We start from the raw sequence: 26,647 nt of genomic DNA, 5'->3' as shown, positions 1-26,647 counted from the left end.
TCACCTGTAGGTAATAACATTTATCACTATTTCTTTAGGGCCCAGCAGGTGACTGTCACACCATGTATGAATACCACTGTCAAACAATGGTATTCAGTGTGCAGAAACTAATTGCGAATCAGTTCACAGGGATGCTTCTTCTTCCTTTTGCCTTCACCAACAGAGAATTTCTGACGAGACTGTCACCATGATTCTCCCAACCCTCTAAACCACAAGTGTTTCAAAATCAAGACTCTAAGTAACCTCTTTCTCTGAATCCATGGTTGAGAATGTGGGCTGTGGAACCAGCACTGATTGACTTTGAACAAGTTTCTTAACCTTCATGAATCTCAGTTTTTGCATCTTTAACAAAGAAATAATACCAGTACCTACTTCATAGGGTTGTCATAAAGGCTCAATAAAAGAATGCAAATAATTTAAATGAATTTTAAAAATAAAAGTACTTAGCAAAGTACTTTGCACAGAGTAAGCATTTAATAATTATCAGCTTGTTTTAAGTTGTTAGTGCTTTTCATGTGCATGGCTTGCTGATAGTTTGTTGAATAAATAAATGAAAACTTACCAAAGAAGATAGGTAATATTTTAACTTTACTACCGATTCTACCCTGGATATTTGAACTTTAGACAGGCATCACTTTCTCTTTTGTTCATCTTTATTTTCTGTCTATCCCACTAGATTGCATACTCTACATACGTGTTTGGTTCACTGCTATGATTCCAGAGCTTAGAATCATGCTAGGCACATTATAGACACTCAGATATTTATTTGCTTCATTAAGTAAGCAATCGAGTAACCAAACACACACAGAAAGTGAAAAAAGATGGTATATATAGCATACTATATAAGTATAGTATGTTACTATAAATATGCATCATATAATACAACAGGTATAAATGATTTTGAAACAAATGCCTTTATAAGTTTGCATAAAGGAGCTATTATATGGATGTGATGATAATGGAAGGCTAAAAATTGAACTGGAACTTAACTAACAGAAACTGGTGGGGGAGGAAGGGGTATTGATGGGAAGGAGACACTCAATTTAGGAGTTTATATCTTGAAAAAGTTAAATCATTTTGAAAGAGTGACCTTTCAAAACAGGGATTTCAAAATAGATTGAAAATTATCAATACCATTCTCACACTTGAATTTTCCCAATCACCATTAATATATCTCATGAAAAAGAAAGAAAAGGAAAAGACACAGAGGAGAATGCGAGAGAGAAAAAGAGAACAGAAAATAGCCAGGCAGGCTAAAGGCACTGGGTATTCATCCCTCTACTGTAGGTATTTAAGCCAGAAAATTAATTCAAATCAGAGAGCCGTAATTCCACAAGTATTCTCTACTTTGTTTATAAATTACGTGAAACCAAAAGGCATTTTCTGATATTACGTCATTTTTTTTCTCTTCAAAAATCTGATCAATGTGTTCTTATTTAAAATTCAGAACCTGGGTGGAAAATTAGGAAGCATGTCATTACCTCTTCTGCACTTTTGTAGAATTTCAAATACCTAATCTGGTAGACTCTTGGTAAAATACCCTTTGAAGGATCTGAGAGTACTTTATCATTCACTATGCAATTAGCGATTTTTTTTCCTCTTTCAAGAAAAAAAAGAACTTAATAGAATGTGACTGTTATATACTATTTTTAAGAAAATTGCATCAACCTGTGTATGCCCACAAAATAAATTACACATATTGCAGATAATATTTGAAATATTCTTCTTGAAAAGAAATCCCTTTATTCAGAAAGTGTCCTGTTTGCTGTTTAATAAGAAAGAACGAACTTCTGGCTAAAGCTCATCCAAATGTTGTTATGAAGATGTTATGAGTTATTATTATTGTTTGTTATTTATGCCTCCGATGAAATAAAATGAGAACATTTTTGCCCCTATTCAGAAGCCATCCAGGAGTTCTAATTGTGGCTCAGTGGTAATGAACCAACTAGTAACCATGAGGATGTGGGTTTGAACCCTGGCCTCTCTCAGAGGGTTAAGGATCCAGCATTGCCAGGTGACAGATGCAGCTCAGATCTGGCATTGCTGTGGCTGTAGTGTAGGCTGGCAGCTATAGCTCTGATTTGACCCATAGCCTGGGAAATTCCACATGCCATAGGTGTGTCCTTAAAAAGCAAAAGGAAGGAAGGAAGGAAGGAAGGAAGGAAGGAAGGAAGGAAGGAAGGAAGGAAGGAAGGAAGGAAGGAAGGAAAGAAATGAAGGAAAGGAAAGGAAAGAAAAGGAAAGAAAAGAAAAGAAAAGTCAGCCAATCATGCCACAGAGCTTGACCAATTTGTGAACAAACACTTCTGTTCACCTCTCTACCTCCTAGTAAACTCTGCCAGTAAAGAATCTGGAACTTCTCAAACACATAAAGAAAATTTTCCCTCTGGCAGGGTGCTGAAAATCAATGGCTGATATCTGAAGTTGCTTAACATTGTCTTAGATAGAGAATGAGTAAATAATACATTAATTCTTATTTGGCTTTTCTCTTTTTTTTTTTTTTTGGTGTCTTGAAACAATCAATTTTTAAAAATGAAGAATCATAGTGAGATCTTCTCCAGAGAGAACAGCCATCCTAGTCTGGAAAGTTCTAAAATAATGCAAAATTGCATCATTATCAATCACCTTATAGTGCATTGTAATTAGTTGGGTGCTTAACTGTTTGTCCACCAGCCTATAATCAATTCAAAAAGAGGGATTTTATTCTAATGAGTCTTCATGCTATATCTGATATAATATTTAGCACGTGGATGACACACAATGAAAGTTCTTATAAGAATATGAAAAATGAAGTTCAACAAATCTGTGAATGATACAAAGCTAGGGAAATGGACAGTTCATGTATTGAGTTACAAAATCAACAATTCAAATTCTCTCTAAAATCAAACTAGTCATTGACATTTTCTAGCAAATCTAGTAAATGCCATTTTCAAATCTTCTATTCAGACTTTTAAATAAAGTTACACAAACTGAGGTCAAAAGAAAATAGACTGAACTGCAATTCCCAAAGAGAGCGGTCATGAATTTTAGTTCACAACAAGTTCTAAATAAGCCAATGTGAAATGGTCCCTTAGGGAGCTGATGTAGGAGTGAGGTGTATCCCGGATAATCCTCCCTCCGCACTGACAGGACATGCACATAAGGCCACACGAAGAGCGAAATTCTTTTTTCTCATTTTAACAGGGAAGGAACATAATTTTAGCTCCACAGAGGAAGAGATATGCTATTGAAAAGATCTAGCTATGAAACAGAAGCAAAAGGCAAAGAATGTACAGAGGAACTGCAGAATGTCCCAGAGGGAAGCAAAAATGAGAGGGAGACACAGCTCCAACAAAGTAAAAACAAGAACAGGAACTGTCTGGTCAGAAAATAACTGCTACTGATGGAGCTAGAATCGCTCTGAAAAGCAACATTCTGAAATCTTCCAAGGATTCACAGCATAGAGAATGGCCTTGGGAAGACTAAAAGAATTAAGGATTGATTGCAAAAGATATATTAGAGAGCTGGGCAAGCAAATGATGACATGAAACAAAACAAGCCTCTGTCAAATATCTGAAAGAGGTTGAGATGCACTTGAATTAAATCATTAAATGAAACACCTACCTGGGAAGAAAACTTGCTCGGAGGAGAATCTCTTGGTATATGCTCAGCAGATTAAAGATGAAGCTGAAGATGTGGGACAGAAATTGACAGAACAGTAGAATTGAGAAAAGCCCACACCTCCATACCCAGCTCAGTGGCAGCTAAGAGGCTGGACATATCCATCCAAGTCCAAAGCAATGGCTCCATGAAACTCTCCAAGGAGAACCTGGCTCTGGTCTAAACATATCAAGGAATTCTAGTGTGACATGGCACCTCATCCAAGCTCCCCACCCTCCAATGTCTGTGATGTCAATCACCTTGCTTAAGCTCAAAGTGAACTTACTGCTGTAAATAGGGCATCCTAGCTGACTTTTATGTCTGACTACTCTCCAAACTGGGCAAGGATCCTGGCATTGCGATAGGAGAGCAGGGATAGAAACGGCAGTGACCAATGGGCCTGGCAGTATCCGTGTACTTTTCAGCCATGAACTTTTGGTGAAAGCTTGGAAGAGGGGATGCTGCCTTCAAGGAATTCCTTACCATTACTACCATTACCATAGAATATAGTTAAAATGTTGCTTTTAAGAAAACCAGAAGGCCCTTGATTGGCCTGCGCCTCCATTGGTTCATGTATGTCCTTATATCACTTAGTGTTCCATCAGTTGGAGTTGCAGACTGTTGTTAATATTTACCAGAACAAAACCTTCAATGCTTAATGACTCATTAAAGATTAGCATTTTAATCTGTTTCCAGAATTTGAGTGGCAATCAAGCAGATATTTTTTCCCAAAAAATGATAGCAAGCTACCTCAATGCCTAACTAGATACCTCAATGCCTAACTAGATTACCCTTTCTGACATTGAGTAATTGGAGGTATGCTGGGACTCTGACTTCTGGTTAAAATTGAAGGTAAACTTCTTCTTGACCAAATCCAGAGAAAGATCTTTTACTCTCTATGTGTTTCCTGACCATTAGACTGCTTGATTTTTCTGTGTGTGATAAACTCATTTTCTGGCCCCAAGAGGGTCCTCTGTCAAGACAGACTAGCCCTAGAAACACGGCTCCTGGTAATACAGATTTTTCCAAAACCTTATTGAAATGATAGAGAAATCCTTCAGAAGAAATTCACATATGAAGATTACTGCTGGAAGCATATTTTTCAAAGAAGTAAAATAACAGAGATCAAATGAACTACCATGGGTACACTGATCATTGCTTGTCATGAATGGATGTCGCACATTTTTAGTCTAGAGTAAGAGAACATGCTAATTTCAGGGACATTACTCTCAGCTTAATAACTTTTCTTTTGTTACTAAGTTATTTTCTAGAAAGAAAAAGCACTAAGTTGGAAGTATAACTTTTATGCATTACTGATATTCAGCCAAAGAAATAAATCAAAGTGCCAGATGTCTTAACCTAAGAAATTTTCTTAATCTGTATCAAAATGAGAGGCTTTTATTTTTAACCCCCTCCCCAAGGCAAGAGAAATTTTCAATTTGTATCCAGCTGAGTGATACAATAGTAATAGTATTTATTAGTACAATATATACTTACATTTCTGTGTTGTCTTACTTGTTTGGTTCTATTTGTTTTTATTTAAGTAAGTCACTAAATATAAAGAATCAAATAGATTTTTTAAATTTTCCATTCAAGTAGGCTTTTTAGTAACACATTTTGGAGAAGTCTAAATAATTCTAAAGATGTTTTACAGTTGATCATTTCATTGAAGCTTTTAAGTTTACATTATGGGGGATAAGTCTATTTCCCTTCTCACAAATCTATTTTATTCCACAGCGCTGCTATGTAGAATAAAGTTTGTTTTTAACAGAAGGAAAAAAATAAACTAATGCAAGCTGAGAGGACTAGAGTAAGTCCAAAATAAGGGTAGAACCAGTATCACTCTGCTTTGCACAGGACACTTCACATTAGTGACATGATGTTCCCCTGAGAACCAGGCACTATTTAATTAACTAATAAAGGCACAAAAATTTTAAGAAGCACACTGATGAACTAGGAGGGTAACTGAATGATGATGGTTTCCCATCAAAATCCCAGACTATGTTTACATTATGCTATAGTCTATTAGGTGTGCAATAGCATTATGTCTAAAAAACAATGTATATACCTTAATTTAAAATATTGTAGCACTAAGAAGTGCTAACCATTATCTGAGCCATCAGAGGGTCAAAGGTCTTTGATCACTAATCACCATAACAAATACAATAATAATGCAAAAGTTTAAAATTTTGTAAGAATTACCAAAAATGACATAAAGACAAAAAGTGAGCAAATGCTATTGGAAAAAAAGTCCCAAAGACTTGCTTGATGCAGGGTTTACACAAATTTTCAATTTGTAAAAAACTCTATATCTACAAACCACTAAATAAAGTGAAGTGCAATAAAACAAGGTATGCCTGTACTTATCTTCAAAATGCCTTTCTTCCAGGGCTGCTGTACTTCATCCACTAAAGCCAAATTCTGGGACAGAATTCCATAAGAGAGCTTCTGTCATCCTTTCTGTGCTAAGAGATGTGAACTAATATAGAAGGAAACTCAGATGTGATCATGTCTACAGGTGGAAATAAGTACTCACTAGCCAGTGATCAGCATCTAGCTTTCTCTCACTTGAACCCACCCTCTTAACCTATCAGAGTCAAAGGCATACTACAAACAGAACATGAGCCACAAACTCAGCCAAATAGCCACTACTGTCTTCACAAAAGCTTCAAGACTAATTTTCTTCCATTGGGAAAGCAAGTCTTAGATGCACAGTTTTTCAAATCCCACAAAGCTTCAGAAGAATGGGTCTTAGGCCTGAAATGCTTTCTATTAAGAAATAGAGAACATAGTGGAGGTGATCAATATGGTGGAAGAATAGGACGTGAGCTCACCTCCTTCTACAAATACATTAAAAATACATCTACATGTGGAACAATTCTTACAAAACATCTACTGAATGCTGGCAGAAGACCTCATATTCTGAAAGGACAAGAAAATCTCCATATAATCAGGTAGGACAAAATTTAAAAAAAAAAAAAAAAAAGAGTAAGAGAGAAAGGAATCAGGATGGGACCTGCACCGCTAGGAGGGGCCTCAGAAGAGAGGTTTCCAGAAGGCAAAATAGAGACCAGTACAGATGGTTGGAGGCTCAGACCTGCATTCCCCAGCCTGTGATGCTCCTCATCTTGTACAGACAGAGGCCAGGTTCTGAAGCTTGGGCTTTAGAGGTCAAATCTAGGGAAGGCACTGGGGTTACATATGCAGAGACAGCCTGAAGGGGCTGGAGTCTGGTGTGGCCCTAGCCAAGGGTCTACCTGGAAGAAGCCTGAGACCACCAGAGAGGCAAAGTGACATTGTTCAGGGTGAGGAGTGGGACTGGCGTAGGAGCATCTTTACCTATGCATATGCTCCCAGACAAAGGACACTGCCTATACTTGCTCCAGGGGCAAGTGCAAGCCACCCCTGCCATTGCAGGACCCAGAAACACACATGGGCTGCTACCTCCACTGAGAGAACTGGTATCAGCCACAAATCATTTCCCTTGCCACTGCAGGCCCCAGGAGTAGGCATGAGCTGCCTCGTCTACACATCTATCAAGGAGATAATTGCCAGTGCATACTGAGGAAAGAGGTGGAAGTCATCCATACTAAAACCAGACCTCAAACCAAAAATATTAAACCTACAGAATCTATACATGGACACTCCTGAATATAAATACCCTTCCAAAACTACAGTAGATAATTGTTTCTCCTAAACTCACAGAGGAAGAGAAATGTGAGTAAAATGAAAAAGCAGAATAACTACCAGTTAAAAGACCAAGAGAATTCCCCTGAAGGAAAAAACAATGAAAATGACCTCTTCAGTATAATAGACACTTAGTTCAAAAAGGAGATAATTAAAATATTGAAGGAATTAAAAAAGGCTATCAACACAAATATAGACTACTGCAAAAAGGAACTAGAAACTATCAGGATGAGCTGAGAAAAATTATAAAATTTATTTACAAAGACAAAAGATGAACTAAAGGCAATTAATAGTAGAATGAATAACACAGAACAATAAATAAGTGATTGGGAAACGGAATAATGGAAATCACACAATTAGAACAGTAGATAGCAACCCAAAAGAAAGAAAATGAAAGCAATATAAGAGACCTATAGGATAATATAAAGAATACCAATCTCACATAATAATCTGAATCCCAGAAGGAAAAGAAAGAGAAAAAGGGATTGAAAATGCATTTGAAGAAATTATGGCTGAAAATGTACCAATTTAAAGAAGTAAACGTATCCAAGGACAGGAAGAACAGAGTCCCAAAGGGATAAACCCAAAGAGACCTATGCTAAGGCATTCCATAATTAAAATGGCAAAAACTATACATAAAGAGAGGATTATAATGGCAGCAGGAGAAAAACAAAGAGTTAATTACAGGAGAATATAAGACTCTCATAGCTCACATAAGGCTATCAGCTGATTTCTCTACAAAAGCATTGCAGGCCAGAAGGGAGTGGCAAGAAATATTTAAAGTCCTTAAACGGAAAAATCTACAACCTAGAATCCTCTACCCAGCAAGATTATCATTTAGAATAGGAGAGATGAAGAATTTCTCAGATAAACAAAAACTAAAAGAATGCAATAATACTAAAGCTATCCAAAAGGAAATATTAAAGGGGCTTCTCTAAATGGGAAAGTAAGAATCTATAAGAAAGAGAAAAATCGCAATATGAAAGTAGATCACTTAAGTAAGCCTGTAAACAGAACTTTTTTTAATTCTCTGAAAGAAATGATAACCACTATGAACATCAAAAGGATGAATATGAAGATGTAAAATAAGACATCAAAATCATAAAATGTGGGAGAGGAGAGTAAGACAATGTAGGGTTTTTTCCTAGAATGTGTTTTAGTCTATATGACTACAAGTGTAAAGAAAGTAGATAAAGCAAGGGGTTAACATACTCGAAAAATAAGGCAATTGCAAATCAAAAACATACAACTTGTTCACAAAAGCTGAAAAGAAGAGAACATAAGCATAATACAAAAGAAAATCATCAACCTCAAAAGTAAAAATAGAAAGAGAAAAGGATAAAGAAGAAATATAAAATCAATGAGAACACAAGGTTTAAAATGGCAATAAATAGATATCTATCAATAATCACCTTAAATGTCAATGGAATAATGCCCCAATCAAAAGACACAGAGTAAAAGATTAGATAAATAACAAGAGCCTACAATAAACTACCTACAAGAGACACACTTTAAGGTAAAAACACACATAGATTGAAAGTGAGAGGATAGAAAAAGATATTTCATGTAAACAGAAGTGACAAGAAAGCAGAGGTCATAATATGCATATTGGACAAAACTAGACTTTAAAACAAAGGCTCTAAAGAAAGATAAAGAAGGACATTATAGGAGTTTCCATTGTGGCTTAGTGGAAAGGAATCTGACTAGTATCCATAAGGATGTAGGTTTGAACCCTGGCCTTGCTCAGTGGGTTAAGCATTGGCAGTTCTGGCATTGCCATGAGCTGTGGTGTAGGTTGCAGATGCTTCTCAGATCCTGCATTGCTGTGGCTGTGGTGTAGGCTTGTGGCTACAGCTCCAATTTGACCCCAAGCCTGGAAATCTCCACATGCCATGGATGTGGCCCTAAAAAAAGCCAAAAAAAAAATGACACTATATAATAAAAGGATCAATAGAAGAACAGGCTATTTACTCATCAATATAAGAGCATCCAAACATATAAAACAAACTGACATAAAGGGAGAACTTCATGAGAATACATGAGACAGCTACAACCCATGCACATCAATGGGCATATCTTCCAAACAGAAAATTAATAAGGTAACAGAGATCCTAAAAATACAGTAGAATGGTTAGATTTAATTGGCCTCTACAGGACACTACACCAAAAAAAAAAAAAAAAACCCACAGAATACACATTCTTTCAAAGTTCACATGAAACATATAAGGGTACAAGTTCACATGGGATATTCTCTATGATCAACCACATACTGAGGCACAAAACAAGCCCCCAAGAAACTTTTAGAGTATAGAAATTATTTCAAGCATCTTTTCTGACTATGACAGCATAAAACTGGAAATCAACCACAGAAAATGAAATGAGAAAAAAAATACATAGAGACTAAATAACAGGCTATTAAAAAAATGGATCAATGAGGAAATAAAAAAGTAAATTTAAAAAAATCTTGAAAAAAATGACAAAGCTACAATGTAAAATGTATGGGATACATCAAAAGCAGTTCTTACAGGGAAGTTCATAGTAAGACAGACCTTCCTCAAAAAAGCAAAAGGAAGAAAAAATAAAGATCAGAGAGAAAATAAATAAAATAGAGATTTAAAAATAATAAAAAATGTCAATAACACCAAGAGCTGGCTCTTTTAAAAGGTAAACAAAATTGACAAACTTCTGGCCAGGCCCACAAAAGAGAGAGAAAACCCAAATAAACAAATAAATAAGAAATAAAAAAGGAGAAATATCAATTGATACTGGAGAAATACAAAAAAAAAAGAGAATACTATGAATAATATATGCCAAAAAATTCAACAATCTAGAAGAAATGTACAACTTTATAGAAATATACATCACACCAAAACTGAATCAAGGAAAGAAAACAGATAATTTGAACAGGCCAATCACTAGAAGTGAATTAGAATCTGTAATTAAAAAAAAATTCCCCACAAACAAAAGTCCAGCACCAGATGGCTTCACAGGCAAATTCTACCAAACATACAAAAAAGAAATTTCACCCATCCTCTCAACCTCTTCCAAAAGATTGAAGAGGATGGAATACTCCCAAAGATATTCTATGAAGCCACCATCACCCTGATAACAAAACCAGACAAAGATACAACCAAAAAAAAAGTATAGGCCAATATGTTTCATAAATATAGATGCAAAGTCTCAGCAAAATATTAGCAAACTGAATCTGAAAACACATACGAAAGATAAAACATTATGACCAAGTGAGATTCATTCCAAGTTCACTAGCATGGTTCAACATATATGAGTCAATGTGATACACCACACCACATCAACAAAAGAAAAGACAAAAACCACATGACCATCTCAACAGATGCAGAGAAAACATTTGATAAAATGTTTATCCATTTATGATAAAAAAAAATCCATTACCAAAGTGGGTATTCAGGGAACATATCTCAACATAATAAATGTTATTTATGATAAACCCATAGCCAGCATAACACTCAATAGTGAAAAGCTGAAAGCTTTCCTGCTAAAAATCTGGAATAACACAAGGATGTCCATTGTCACCACTTCTATTTAACATAGTATTGGAAGTCCTAGCAACAGCAACTACACAAACAAAAGAAATAAAAGTTATTCAACTGGAAGGGAAGACATAGAATAGTCATTATATGCAAATGATGTGATACTATACATAGAAGACCCTAAAGATTCCGCACAAAAAACTATTAGAACTGCTAAGTGAACTCAGCCAGGTTGCAGGATATAAAGATTAACATACAGAAATTAGTACAATTTCTTTACACTAACAATAAGATATCATAAAGGGATTGTCAAAAAACAATACCTTTTAAAATTGCACCAGAAAACTCTAAAATACTTATGAATAAACCTGGCCAAGGAGGGGAAAGACATATATATTGAGAACTATAAAATATTAAAAAGGAAATTAAAGATGATTCAAAGAAATTGAAAGATATCTCATGTTTGTGGATTGGAAGAATTGATACTGTTATAATGACCATAATACCCAAGGCAATCTAAAGATTTAATGCAATCCCTATCAAATTGCCCATTGCTGAGACCAGCTCAGCAGGTGAGGGCTGAAGAACGAGTGCTGTGAAACTTAAGGAAAAAGTTAACATAAAACAAGACACAGAGACACATTTATCTTAAGTAAAGGTGGGAATGGGGGGACTCAAGGTCTTGGGGACTCAAGGTCTCAGGGACCAAGAGCGCTGCCTCAAGAAACCACTCTGCTTTTATTGTGCTCTTGAGGATTATGCCAAGTGAGGAGGGGGCAATAGGTGCAGGATATAGTTTTTCTTATTGTTTTAAAAGTTCATTAGAGTACAGTTGATTTAGAATGTTGTGTTAGTTTCAGGAGTACAGCAAGGTAAATCAGTTATACATATACATATATCCATTCTTTTTCAGATTCTCTTCCTACATAGGTTATTAAAGAATACTGAGTAGATTTCCCTATGCTATACAGTATGTCCTTGTTATTTATCTATTTTGTATAAAGTAGAGTGTATATGTTAATCTCAACTTCCTAACTTATCCCTTCCAACGTTTTCCCTTGGGTAATGATAAATTTGATTTTGAAATTAAAAAAAGAATATAAAATAGGTAAAAGACAATCTCTTCAGCAAGTGCTGCTGGTAAAGTTGAACAGATGCACAAAAATAAATGAAACACACCCTCACATCATGCTCAAAAATGAACTCAAAATGGCTTAAACATATGATACCATGAAACTCCTAGAAGAGATCATTGGCAAAACATTCTCCGACATAAATTGCACCAATACCTTCTTAGGTCAGTCTCCTGAGGCAAAACAAAGAAAGGCAAAAATAAACAAATGAGACCTGATCAAAGTTACAAGTTTTGCACAGCAAAGGAAACCATAAATCAAAAAGACAATCCATGGAATGGGAGAAAATATTTGCAAATGATGCTGCTATCAAAGGCTTAATTATCAAAACAAACAGCTCATACAACTCAACAACAAAAAGACAAACAACCCATTGAAAAATGGGCAGAAGACCTAAATAGACTTTTCTCTAAAGACAGACAATGGATGATAGGCACATGAAAAGATGCTCAACATCACTAATTATTAGAGAACTGCAAATCAAAACTGCAGTGAATTATCACCTCATACCTGTCAGAATGACCATCATCAAAAAGTCTATAAAGGATAAGTGCTGTGGCAGTGTGGAGGCAAGGGAACCCTGTTGGACTGTTGGTGCATGTAAACAGGTGTAGCCACTATGGAAAATAGTATGGAGGTTCCTCAAAAAACTAAAAATAGGAGTTACAGCTGTTGCACAGTAGGTTAAGGATTTGACACTGTCTTTGCGGTACCTGGGTTGCTGCTTTGGTGCATGTTCAATCCCTGGCCCAGTGTAGTGGGTTAAAGATCTGGCATTGCCACAGCTCTGGCTTGGATTTGATCCCTGGCCTGGGAATTTCCATATCCTGCCTGTGTAACCAAAAAAATACATATTAAAACATAGAATTACTGTATGACACAGCAATCCCACACCTGGGCATATATTGGGACAAAACCATAATTCAAACAGTTACATGCATTCCAATGGTCACAGCAGCACTGTTCACAATATCCAAGACATAGAAACAATTTAAACATCCATCAGTGGAAGAATGGATGAATAAGATGTCTTCTATAAATACAATGGCCTTAAAAAGAATAAAATAATGCCATTTTCAGCAATGTGGATGGAACTAGAGATTGCCATGCTATGTGAAAAAAGTTAAGAAGAGAAAGACAAATACCATATGATAACAGTTACATGTAGAATCTAAAATGTAACTCAAGTGAACTTATCTACAAAACAAAAACAGACAAACACAGAGAACAAATTTGTGGTTGCCAAGGGGAAGTTAAGGTAGGGATGAATTGGGAGCTTTTGCTTAGTAGATGCAGACTATTATATATGGAAGAAATAAAAACACAAGGTCCTACTGTACAGGACAGGGAACTATATTCAGTATCCTGAGACAAATCATAATGTAGAAAAATATAAAAAACAATATGTCTGTATATGTGTGTATGTGTGTGTGTGTGCGTGTAGCTGAATCACTTTGCTATATGGCACAAATTAACACAACATTGTAAATCAACTATACTTCAATTGAAAAAAAGGACACAACTTAAGCTTGGCTTATCACTTTGTGAGAGAATATCTTTCTGTTTCTGATTCAATGAGTGCTCTTTTATTCTGTTTAAAATGTGTGCATTATATTGTACTGGACAATCCCACTGTTATATCTGTCTGATTTGGAAAAGGGGACAGGTTTCTTTCCACTATAGCAGAATAGGGGTGGACACAGGCAAATTGCCCTGTGAAAGACCTGTTAGCTATGGGGGTTAGATGCCCACTGTTCTCTATGTAAGCAAAGTGTTCTTCCATCCAGTGCTTGATCACCTTGATTTTCCTTGGAGACTCTAATATCAAGAGGCAATGGGCAGAAATGTTTGGATTTCTATTTCTGGTGGTTGGCATAGTGATGATCTTTGCTATCCTCCATGTAGTTAGATTCTTCCCCTGGGACTGGTAAGCAGTGATTAGTACTCTGCTCAATAGACCTCTTGTATTTATAATGCTTCTCTTTCTCCCAGCAACCAGATCTACTCATATTTTCCCACTCCCTGCTGCTTCAGCCATTCAAGATTCCAGGAAATACCTTGGAAGTAATAGCACATATATTTGTATATTGTGTGCAGCATAGTATTAGAGCTCAAGAAATGAATATAGAGGAATTAATATTCACTGTCAAATTCTAACACATTGCTTTGTCTGGTTGCAAAGGATTGTGGATTCTAGTTATTCTCTCCCCCTGTGCATCAAAAGCTACACACCCAGAGCTCCCACTGTGGTGCATGGGATGGGCAGCATTTGGGGACCACTGGGATAGGTTTGATCCCCAGCTTGGCATAGAGGGTTAAGGATCGATCCCGTGTTGCCTCAGCTGTGGCTTTGTTCATGGCTGTGGCCCTGATCTGATCTCTGTCCCAGGAGTTCCATATGCTCTGGGGCAGCCAAAAAAAAAAAAAAAAAAGCTAGACACCCATTGCAAAATTCTATGAACTCGCATGTTGTTTTGATGGCTTTTTTTTTAAAAAATAATAACAGATGAACAAAACAAGGATGCCCAGTCCCAGTCTTACCACTTCTATTCTATTCAACATAGTATTAGAAGTCTTAGCCACAGAAATCAGACAAGAAAAACAAATAAAACTTAACTGGAAAGGAAGAAATAACATGGTCACTGTTGCAGATGACATAATACTGTACAAAGAGAATCCTAAAGATAACACCAAAATACTTCTAGGGCTCATCTCTGAATTTAGTAAAGTTGCAGGATACAAAGTTAATATACAGAAATTTGTTGTATTTCTATACACACAAACAACGAATGATGAGAAAGAGAGATTAAGAGAACAATCCATTTACAATCACATTAAAAAGAATAAAACACCCGGGAATAAATCTAACTAAGGAGGTTAGAAAACCCATACTCAGAAATCTATAAGACACTGATGAAAGAAAATAAAGCTGATGTAAATTAATGGAAAGATATACTATGTTCATAAATTGGAAGAATGAATATTGTAAAAATGACCATACCTCTCAAGGCAATCTACAGATTCAATGAGATCCCTACCAAAATGCCCATGGCATTTTTTACAGAATTAGAACAAATAATTCTAAAATTTGTATAGAAACACAAAAGGCCCCAAATAGCCAAAACAATCTTGATAAAGAAGAACAAAGCTGGAGGTATCACACTCCTTGACTTCAGACTACTACAATGCTGCAGTCATCAAAACAGCATAATACTAGCACAAAAATAGATACAGAGATCAATGGAACAGGATAGAGAGCCCAGAAATGAACCCATGCTTATATGGTCGATTAATCAAAAGAGGCAAAAATATACAATGGGGAAAAGACAGCCTCTTCAATAAATGGTGTTGGCAAACCTGGACAGCGACATTCAAAGGAATCAAACTGGACTACATTCTCATTCCATATAGAGAAATAAACTCAAAATATATTAAAGATTTAAATATGAAACCTGAAACTATGAAATTTCTAGAAGAAAACAAAGTAGTATAGAGCTTTGATGTCAGTCTCAGCAATATTTTTGCAGCGTACGTCTCTTCAGGCAAGGAAAACAAAAGCGAAAATAAACAAGCAGGACTACGTCAAATTAAAAAGCTTTTGCACAGAGACAGAAACTATCAACAATACAAAAAATGACACCTACCAAATGGGAGAAAATATTTGGAAATAATATATTTGATAAGGAGTTAGTATCCAAGATACACAAAGGACAAAGAGAAAGACAAATACTGTGTTATTTCACTTACATGTAAAATCTAAAAAACAAATGAACAAGCAAAAAAAAAAAAAAGGAAATAGAGTAATAGATACAGAGAACAAATAGGTGGTAGCCAGAGGGAAAGAGAGTGGGCGAAGGAAAGAAATAGGTGAAGGAGATAAAGAAGTATATATTTCCACTAATAATAACTGTCACACAAGTATGAAATGTACAGTGTGGGGAATACACTCAATAATTATGCAATATTTTGTATGAAAACATGATGACATGATGAAACATTTAAAACATATAGAAATATCAAATCAAGATCTAACATAGTGTTATAGGTCAATTACAATTAAATAATAAACTCATAAAAAAAGAGATCAGCTTGTGGTTACCAGAGGTGGGGGAAAGGGAATTGGATGAAGATAGTCAAAAGGTACAAACTTCAAGTTAGAAGCTAAATAAGCACAAACGATGTAATGTAAAACATGATAAACAAGTTAACTTTGGTGTATAAATATATGACGATGTTAGGCATAAATCCTAAGAGGTGTCATCACAAGAAAATAATTCTCTCCTATTTCTTTAATTTTGTATCTATATGAGCTGATGGATGTTCAGTAAACTTGTGATACTCATTTCACGGTGTATATAAACCAAATCATTATGCTATAGGGTTAAACATAAACTGAGCTGTATGTCAATTATATCTTAAAAACTGGAAGAAAACATGAAATAATACCAAGGTGTTTTGTTTTTCAGAGTAATAAGATAAATCCGCTATACTACATTATGTGTATATCCACCCTTTAACCAGAAAATACTGTTTGTTTGTTTTTCAAAGCACTACAATTTTCCTAAGCTTATAATTAAAAACAATTTTGAGTAGATAAGGTAATGAGACTTTTAAGGGAAAAATTGCATAGAAGGAATTACAATGTTTTAATATATATATATATGTTCTTGGAGAGTATATATATTCAAGGGATTGGAGAAGGGGAGAAGGCACAAAAGAGGAAGCAAGACAGATGGGAGGAGAACTGGGAGGATAAATGTAGGAAAGAATAGGAAAGGAGAGGATTTCAAGAAGTGGAAGGAGGAAATGGAAAGGGTTGAAAGATGCTGATAAGGGCGAAGGATAAAGAAAATACCCTAACAGTGGAAGTAATGTCTCTGAGGAGAAGAATGTAAAACAGGTGGCAGAGTTATCCTCAGACAACTCATAGGAGGGAAGAAGTGAGGGGTGTTTGCAAACTCAATCTGTGAAGGTGCCAGCGAGGCAGGAAGTTGGTAGAGAAGGTTGAATACTTCATACTGGTGAATTTTATTTTCTTCGTAGAATAAGACTAGAGCTTTTTATGAGCTCATGGGAGGGTGATAGGATTTCTCTCAAAAGATTTTTTTCAAGGCAGCTTGAAAATAATCATGAAGCTTTGAAATCATTCTTATGGAAAATGGATTTCAGGGTCCTATTAGACTATTCGAATGCACTCTATGATTTTTTTTTTCTTACACCAAGAACACAGATGGATCTAGGGTTGATATTTTGCCAGGCAGATACCTCACAAGGACGGGGGCGGGGGGGTTGAAATTATAGCTCAAATGTGTTCCCAGGCTTTTTAGAAAAAGGAAACGAGCATGGGCACAGGTGTAAGCGGGAGGAGTCACGAAAAGAAGTCATTCTGTTTAGAGTACCGAAAGTCACTAGCAACCTCATTCATGATGCGGCTAAATTGGTAGGGAGGACCAGACCAGTCCAGACCACAGATGAACTCTGTGATAATCAACAAGATCATAAGCTGAACATGACCTGGTCTGATGTGTATTTTTGAAAAGGTCATTCTGACTGCTGTGTGAAGGGGGTGAGGGGTGTCAAAATGAGTGGAAAGGTGGACTACCTGGGGGGCTGCTGGAATGATTCCATACTTGAGGTGATTGTGACGGAGGAAAGGTGGCGATGGAGAGAAGAGTGAGTAGCTGAGAGATATTTAGAAGCAAAATTGACAATCTTGTTAAGAAATAGAACATCCCGTAGGTGACACCCATTTGATGGGGCGGACAGGTTGATGATTATTTCAACTGTAAATATAGATTCCGTAGTCACATTTACAGGTTAACAAAGAACAACTCACAAACTATAGCATGCATGTTCCTCAGCATTAAGAAGAAATAAATATTTCCAATTTTTGAGAAATATTCCCAATTTTTGAAATAGGTATTAGGGCGCTCTCTGAATTTAACAACAAAAATTCACAGATGATGTAGCTTGCTCTGCTTTGTCATTGAATCCACAAACTGGTGAGCAATGTCACCATTTGTTCTAGAAGGAATAAGCACCCAACCAAATCAGAGAGCTGGAAAAACGGCTCTCAGTAATATTCTCATCAGAACTCATTCTGGCATCAAACTAAGTTCCCCAGACAAATTACCAAGTTTTACACATAAATTTTTCTTCTCTGTATTCCTCTCAGCCAAAGCTTTACTTTAACTTACTTTAAATTTCTTTCCTGTTTTTCTTCTCTCCCATAAAATGAGTGCCAGTACTTTCACCTCAAAGTGCCTTCTCTATTTTATTGTCATAACAAATTCTCCTCAGCCTCCAATAGCATATTTTGCACTGAGAACAAAGGAGGAAAAAATAATTGTATTTCAGAGTTCCTGCTGTGGCACAGTGTGTTAAGGATCCAGCTTTGCTGCAGGTGTGGCGTGGGTTGCAGCTGCAGCTCATATTTGCTCCCTGACCCAGGAATTTCCATACACCATGGGTGTGGCAAAAGAAAAAATTAGATTTTTAAGCTCATGTGAGAATTTTTTTTTCCTAAATACCCCTAAAACCTATGATAATGCCTGAGATTTAATCAGTGTTTAGTAAATACTTCTTGATTAAATAATAAATGCATAAATGAATGAATGAATGTAGTTCGAATGTCGTTTTCTCAGATCAGTCTTCTCTAATCCCCCAGAATAGGGAAGATTCCGTTATTTTGAGTCAAAGACCTTTAAGAAATAGCAAGTGCAAGAAGGACACTCTGACCCTCTTTTTTCTTCCTAAAAGCAGAATACAAGATTCCCATGCAAAAGCACCCTCCCTGTACCAGGAAGAAGGAAAACATTCTTATCCCAGGGACTTTGGGGTGGAGAAATCTGTCCAAACAACGCTTGTTAAACTCACCCTTATCTTCCTAGTTATTTCTTCACCATTTGTTCCCCTAACCCAAACCCCCTTGTTTTATCAATTCTTCACACATTACTTCTTTGTCTAAAAGGTATAAAAACTTCCTGCTCTGGCCACTGCTGTGGGTCTTCGTTCTCTTGTGAAGACTCCTATATACACACAAAAATTTAATAAAATTTGTATTCTTTTTTTCTGTTAATCTGTTTTACATCAGTTCAATTCTTGGGCCTGGCCAGAGACCCAAAAAGGGTAGAGGAGCATTTTTCCTCTCCTACACTGCTACTGATCACTCTTTTAAGCCTTCATTCTTCTCCTTCACAGCCCTATTCACAACTGTAATTGAGCAATTCACTGGGCTATTTAACTTATATTTCTTAGCTTATTCTAAGCTCCACAATAGCAAGGATCATGCAGTCTTATTCACTGCCATCTCCCCGGTGCCTAATACCATGCCTGGCACACAGAAGTACGACAGTGACTACTGGCTACCAAATGAAAAAAATAATAAATAAAATAATCAAAATGTATAAAGACGATTAGATAAGGGAAGGAATTTTGTAGCTTCAGACGCACCCTGATTTTGCATTTAAGGAAACGGAGGCCCAGAGAAGTTAAGTGACTTGCTCCGTGTTTCATAGCTAATAAATACTCAGGGCTGTATTTCATTCTCTGTTCTCTCCAACTCTGTAGCCTGTGCTTTGAAATGGAAACACTATGCCATGCTGCACCATTTAAGCAATGATATATTCATTTAAAGCACCAGAGATCACATTTTAGTAAGAGAAAGAGTTTGTAGTATGAGATGAATCAATCAGCCATATGGAAGGAAGAAAAAAAGAACAGGCTGAAAGCTTCCTTTCACTTTGTACAATACGAATTGTCACAGGAATCAAATTTGGCACATACTGTAAAGCAGAGGGGAAAAAAAAAATTATCCCACACTGGATGTGAAATGTGACTTGCATTTTGTCTGTTTCTGAAATCCTGAAGAGGATACCAAAAGACTTGTGGAGTTGAGGGCACAATATTTTGATGACAGGCTTTGTATGCACTTATTCCCCCGGCATCAAGATGAAGACCTAAAAACTTAAAGCTGACCTCAGACGTAATGGATACATGAAATGATGAAGGGGCTGGTCAGGGTCAGGCAGCCTCCTTGAAGCAGAGCAGATGTGTCTCAGGACTTCCAATCTCCAGACAGCAGCCAGGGCAAGGGAATGGCCTATCTGGCCATAAAACATTTACATCTGTTCTTCTGCTGTCACTTCTCTTTGAGGTTGTTTGCCTTGCCTTCAGCAACATCCCAGGTTCACAACCAGATTCGTATGCCTGCTAATTAAGACAGAGGTCTAACAGCGGCGATCAAGTGTCCACCTGAGACTGGCACCTGATTCTAACACTATCAAGTAGATAATGAAGTTTATGAACCATTAATTATTAAATCCGTCTAACCTACCACTTTCCGGTCCCATGAATTGTCACTTTCCAGGTGGCTCTGCGGCTCAGCCTTTCACTCTAGAATCTCAAGCTCTGACTTTCTAATAGGCTCTTAAGGCATTTTGGAGAACACCAAGTACATCACGCAGCATATGAATAAATTGTCTTGAAAACATCTGTCTTAAATACTCATCTAGCCTGTGTTACAACCCTGTGATGGGGAATCACTGCCTCAGGCGGCAGCCTCATTCCACTGTTAGACAAATCGAATCATTAGAAAACTCTTCCATCACTAAACCAAAATTGGCTCCCCTGTATCTTCCACTCCTATGGCTTCCTCTGCTCTCCAGAACTGTATACATCTTTTATCTACATTGCATGTCATGTTGTAAAAAACATGGCATATTAAAAAGTTCTCTGGAGTCTTACAAACCTGGACTCAAATGCTAATTCTGGAACTTAGAAATCACTTATCCTTCTTCAAAGTCAACTTCTTTACCTGTCTAATGGAGACAGCACCTCATGGTATTGCTGTGGGAATTAAATGAGTTAAATGCTGGCTGAGCCAAGGGGTGGGATCCAAGGAGAAGAGCACAAACTCTGGAACAAGCCTGCTTCGTTTGAAACTTGGCTCCAAGGCTTAGTAGCTCTGTGACCTTGGGCAGGTTAATCACTTTAGTCAGTCCAGAAATAAACCCACCTACCTGTGGCAATTAATCGTCAACAAAAGAGGCAAGAATATACAATGGGGAAAAGAGTCTTTTCAGCAAATGGTGTTGGAAAAGTTGGACAGCTGCATGCAGATCAATGGAGTTAGAAAACACTCACACTGTGCACAAATATAGACTCAAAATGGTTTAACTTAAATAGAAGGCCAGATATCATAAAACTAAGCTCTTAAGTCTCATTTTTCTCATCAACGTAATCAGTATCGAGAAAATCAGGTTACCTATCCCCACACCCCTTCTATCTAGGAGCAATACTGTCTACTAGGACCTCATATTCTTCCCCTGGATCCTAAGTATTTGGTCGAGAGATACTAGCCAAGCAAAAGACTAGAAAGGGCATATAGGCTCTTAGCCACCATGGTCTAGAGCTGTCACCTCTCTCTTCCTCTTAACATCCCACTGGTTAGAGCCAGTCTGGACATAAAAGCCCTGGACAATGAAGGCTACTGGTTTTCCAGAAAGAAAGGAAGTGGGTTTGATATGCTAATATCTCTGCCACAAGCTCTAAAAAGAGTGCCTAGCAAATACAGCCTCTTAAGTGTGGGCTGTCACTATTGCTATACCATGTGGTAATAGCAATTAGAGCAATTATGAAGATAAGAGCCCTTAATACTTAAAAGGTGATCATACTTGGTAGGTAAAGCATTCTTTGTACACTGTGGTTCAAGGTCTTTCCCTGATTCTTAGACTATAATGTCACCATCATTCTGGATCCTGGGCAATACAGAATATATACCCCTCAGCTCAGGGGGTGCACACAATATGAGCACATATCAACTGGCTCCACTTTGCACACCTTAATTTTCTTCTATCCCATGTTCTCCCTGAACCCGTCTTGTGTTTTTAACTCAGACTTAGCTTCAGGACATGCCACTGATCAGGGCGTGTAAATTTTGATGCATGGCTAAGACCAGAAAGCCTTAGTATATTGAAACTTACATTTGTAGAATAGAATTAAAAAATAGAGAGTTGCTGATAGGTTGAAACGAGTTTGTATATGTAAAGCATTTACAACACTAAGTTTAAAATTGGAGACAACCTTCAAAAGGAGGAAAATTCTCACACAAGCTGCAACATGGATGAACCTTGAAGACATTATGCTATATTAAATAAGCCAGTCACAAAAAGACAGATATTGGATTCCATTTCCATGATGTACTCGAGTAGTCCGATAATAGAGATAGAAAGTAGAAGAGGGGTTTCCAGGGTCCAGGGGGTGGGAGACTGGAAAGCTGGTGTTTAATGGGTACAAAGTTTCAGTTTGGGAAGATGAAAAGAGTTCTAGAGATGGATAGTGGAGGTGGTACTTCATTTTATGCATTTATATAACAATGAAAAATGAAGAAACCAAAAATTATAAATACCTCACACTTCAGTGAAGCAGGTATTATTTTATGAGACATGTATTTCACACATATAATATGCACTTAGTCATGAAGTAAATGTATTTCTTACTGTGGGTCAAAATTAAAAAAAAAAAAAACTGTCTCAGAGGACAATTAATAAAAGAACAGAGCATATACATGATTTTCCTAAGCAGAGATTCTCAGAAAGGATTCTTAAAATTTGTTGCTTCTGAGGCCCCAGAAGTAGTCACAACAGCGTATATGAACACACACACAGTGATTGTAAGCTGGCTCCACACACACACATCACCTGCCACATACTGAAATTACTCCGTGCTCTTACATCCCTCCCTTTCCCGCTGCTCACTTGTTCCCATCCTTCGAGGCCCAAGCTGAACATCTTTCTTCTGAGAACCTTCCTTGACTCCACCCCTGACCATGATTAGAGAAAAACATATTTCTCTAACAATAGCATTTATTATCCTTTTTGCAATGCTTTTGAATTTTCTGTCTCCCTCACTCAGTTATAAACTCTACGAAGAAAGTGTTTATCTTGCTCAGGGCTAACTCTCTAGGATTTTAGAACAATGTCTAGTATGCTATTAATTGTTTAGTAATTATCAATGAATGAATGGTGACTGAATATAGAGTTACTTCATTAACAACCTCAGACTAAGCATATATGACATGTATTGTTGATAGCCTAGGTAAATACTTTTTGCATTTTTATCCTTATGTCTTTTTAGTTCCCTGTGGTCTATTCTTAAGAGTCAAAGGGATAAGATAGATATTTATTTCCTAATTACTTATAGGGCCCCTCTTCCAATATGACAGAGAGGAGCTTAGAATTAAAGGAATGTGTGCAATAAGACCATTAAAGCAAAGAGAATTTTATTTTAAAGAAATGAAATGCAAGCATGATTCTGAGGGCTTATCACATGAAGTTGAGCCTCACTTTAGCTCTGTGTTTCATGGCAACCAGAGATGTCTAAAATCCACGGATGTACCTAAAACCCCTTAGCCCCCTAAAACCGTTAGTTACTCCTTTTGAAGGTGTTGTTTATATGAAGGCATCTTTAAAAGGAGGCAACTTTCCAGACTGCAAACACCTGTTGTGAAGCCCTGTCATATTGCTCTTACCTTCTTACTGTATCTTCCTACTCTCTATTCTTGCCTCTTAATCTATCAAAAGTGAGAGAAAACTGTACTGTGCTTCCATTCACCTGCTGTCAGATCACCAGAGATGGCACTGATCTGAAGGAGACTTGGAAGCAGGTAGGTGAAAAGCTGATCTTTGCATTTTCTGTTTTTCCCATGTTGAACTCTCCAGCCAGGGTGTGTGTGTGTGTGTGTACGTATGTGTATGTATACATATAATATATGTATATAATAGTTTACTATAATGTTTAATCTACTGCTTACTTTTACTGGATACTCTATACTCTAAGGGGGATACCAGAAAATAAACATAAACTTTGGATCATTACTCATTTTCACTGTTGAATAAACCTCTCATGGTTATTTGAAGTGTAATTTGGTTCTCTGATGCCATTCTCCACATCACATTTAGAATCTTCTGCTAACACAGGAAGTTAATTTGCTTTTCCTTCACTCAAGATATTGATGAATATTTATGAGAACGAGCTCTCAGACCACCCCTACAGCATATCATCAATAAACAGCTGACTATTGACAAAACTGCCACTGAAACAAAACTCAGAATATATGCCCCTCCAGGAAATTCTGACTTTGATGATGTAAAGAAAAAATCGACAACTAATAGTAGCTTTTACAATTAGTAACGTCATTATCATATACTCCTAGGGGACCCCAGGACCCCCAGACCCTGAGGATCAAGTGAAACTACCCCAACACTAAAGTTCTTTTGCTATCCAGCCTTGCGAATCCATACACCGGTCTTGAAAGGATACCAAATAGATGTAAATATTTACTTACTATGTAAGTTTTCAGCTACTGTGCCCCCCAAATACAAAAAAAAAAAGGAAATTTCTCAGAATCTGTAGGAGTATTAGTTAGCTAGAAAAATGGCAATGGAGTTCAAACAAGAAATCATTAGATTTGAATACAGAAATAAGAGAATTGAACACAAATAACATCATATCCATGGAGGTAAGTGGTCAGTGATACTTTGATACACAAGATACGACACATGGACAAGATGGCAAGTTCCAGGATTCTGGGACCAAGTGATCAGAGCTGTGCCCCCAGAGAGCTAGAGGTGGTGCAGGGCTACACCAGGGTGGAGGCAATGAAACGGGGGCAAGGGGCTTTTGCATTTTCTGCTTTCTCTGCCTGGAATGTTTTTCCCTTAAACCATCACTTGACTCCCTTTTATATTCTTCAGTTCTCAGATCATGTGATACTCCCTCAGAAAAGGAGGCCACCCTCCTTTATATATTCTCAGAACCCAAGACTGTCTTGTTTTCACTGCCATTTTTTTTTTTTGGCTACATCCATGGCATGCAGAAGTTCCTGGGACAGGGACAGAACCAGCACCGCAGCAGCGACCTGAGCCGCTACGTGGCAATGCTGGATCCTTACCCTTCTGAGCCACAAGGGAACTCCCTCGCTGACATTTTTTTAATAGTTAGTATACATTTTAAATTATCTTACTTTGGATTCTGCTTGTATTTATTGATCTTTCCTAGATAGAATGCAAGCTTCATAAGACCAGGGGCCTTTTTTATGTTCCCCACAGCCCAGAATATGATCATGGATGAATAAGGTGTTCAGTGAGTGCTTGTGACATGAATGATGAATGAATGAATGATGAAATGCATTCATACTTGCCCTGAAGAGACTTGGGCATGCATATCACATACATAATCTGCTGCCTCTCAGATCTGCCTTATTAGACATCTTTTCCCCCAATAGGAAATAGTGCAATGCATCCCTCCTTTTCTAAAAGATGTAGAAACCCCTGTCATTAAGGATGCCCTATTGCTGACAAAGCCTTATTTAATCTTCATAATGCTCTATGAGAGAGGTATTATTACCCCATCTCAGAGGTAAGAAAAGTCACAATAGACTGAGATTCTGACTCCAAATCCCTTGCTCTTTCCTTCAAATGAAATTCTGAGCCTCTCAGTAACAGTGGTACTGAAATGAAAGAGACATCAATGCTGGTAGTTTACTAATCTCCTTTTTGCTTTGTTTTTCTTTTGCCTGGTTTTCATGTTTGTGTGTGTGTGTGTAAGAGAAAGAGAGAATAGATTCTGTGTCAGGCTCCAACATTTGCTACATCCTTTGAAAATAATCAGCTAAAATATTTCAACTCCTGATTTCTTATGCTGTGTCAAGACAGTATATCCAGAACAACACTGACTTTGAAGACAGAAAATATAAATTTTAATTTATATCAATATGTTATTAACAGTATATATTAACTCCGTGGCTTCAGGTAAACTATTCACCTTTTCCAAATCTCAGGTTTCCTATCTCTAAAAGGAGAAGACTAATATCATTTACCTCATATAGTTGTTATGAGGCATAAATAACAATTCGTATCTAAAAATCCTACCTGTGTTGGGCCCCTATAAGATCTCTGTAAAAGTCTCCCCTTTCCTTTATTTAGGTTTTATTTTGCCTTTTTATTATTCTAAACATAGTACATATAAAGATTACCGATTGCTTAGGCATATCTACATTTACTCAAGTAATACACACTTTGTTTTCACCAACCATTTTTTTGTACCTTATAAACAAAGTATAGGCTACAGTTGGTGTTAGACATCTATTTACTTTTTTATCCTTTGACCAGTCCTCCTGATAATCCATAACTATGGAAGCAGAATCTGTCCAATTTTTTTTTCTAGTTCTAATTCTAACTGAACTTAAGAATTACAGAGTCTTAAACTTTGGAAAGAAACTTAGAGGTCATTAGTACCAAAGGCCAGCTGAATAAAATTTGCTTGGGGAGCTTGGTAAAAATATAGATATTACAACTCAGCCCCAAAGATTCTAATTTAGTAGAAGTGGAAAAATACCCAGAAATTAGTATTTTTATGAAGCTCCCCACAGGATTCTGATACACAGCCAGGTTTGAGAAGCCATGAAATACAGACTAACAGTTTTGAAATGCTGTTAAATCAGTGGAAGCCTTTTGTCACTTTACTTGGAACTTGAATATGTAAAACTGATGAAAGTCGACCTGTTAATTAAAGGGGGGGATGAAAATCTTGGCTGCTTCCCCTCCTCCGTGGCTCATAAGGACCACCAAGGAGCTCCAATGAGGAGCACAGTTTGGAAACTATTGATTTGAGCCAAGT

The sequence above is a fragment of the Phacochoerus africanus genome, chromosome 6 (assembly GCF_016906955.1).
Source record: "Phacochoerus africanus isolate WHEZ1 chromosome 6, ROS_Pafr_v1, whole genome shotgun sequence".
NCBI classification, from domain to species: Eukaryota; Metazoa; Chordata; class Mammalia; order Artiodactyla; family Suidae; genus Phacochoerus; species Phacochoerus africanus.
This window is presented reverse-complemented; position numbering follows the sequence as displayed.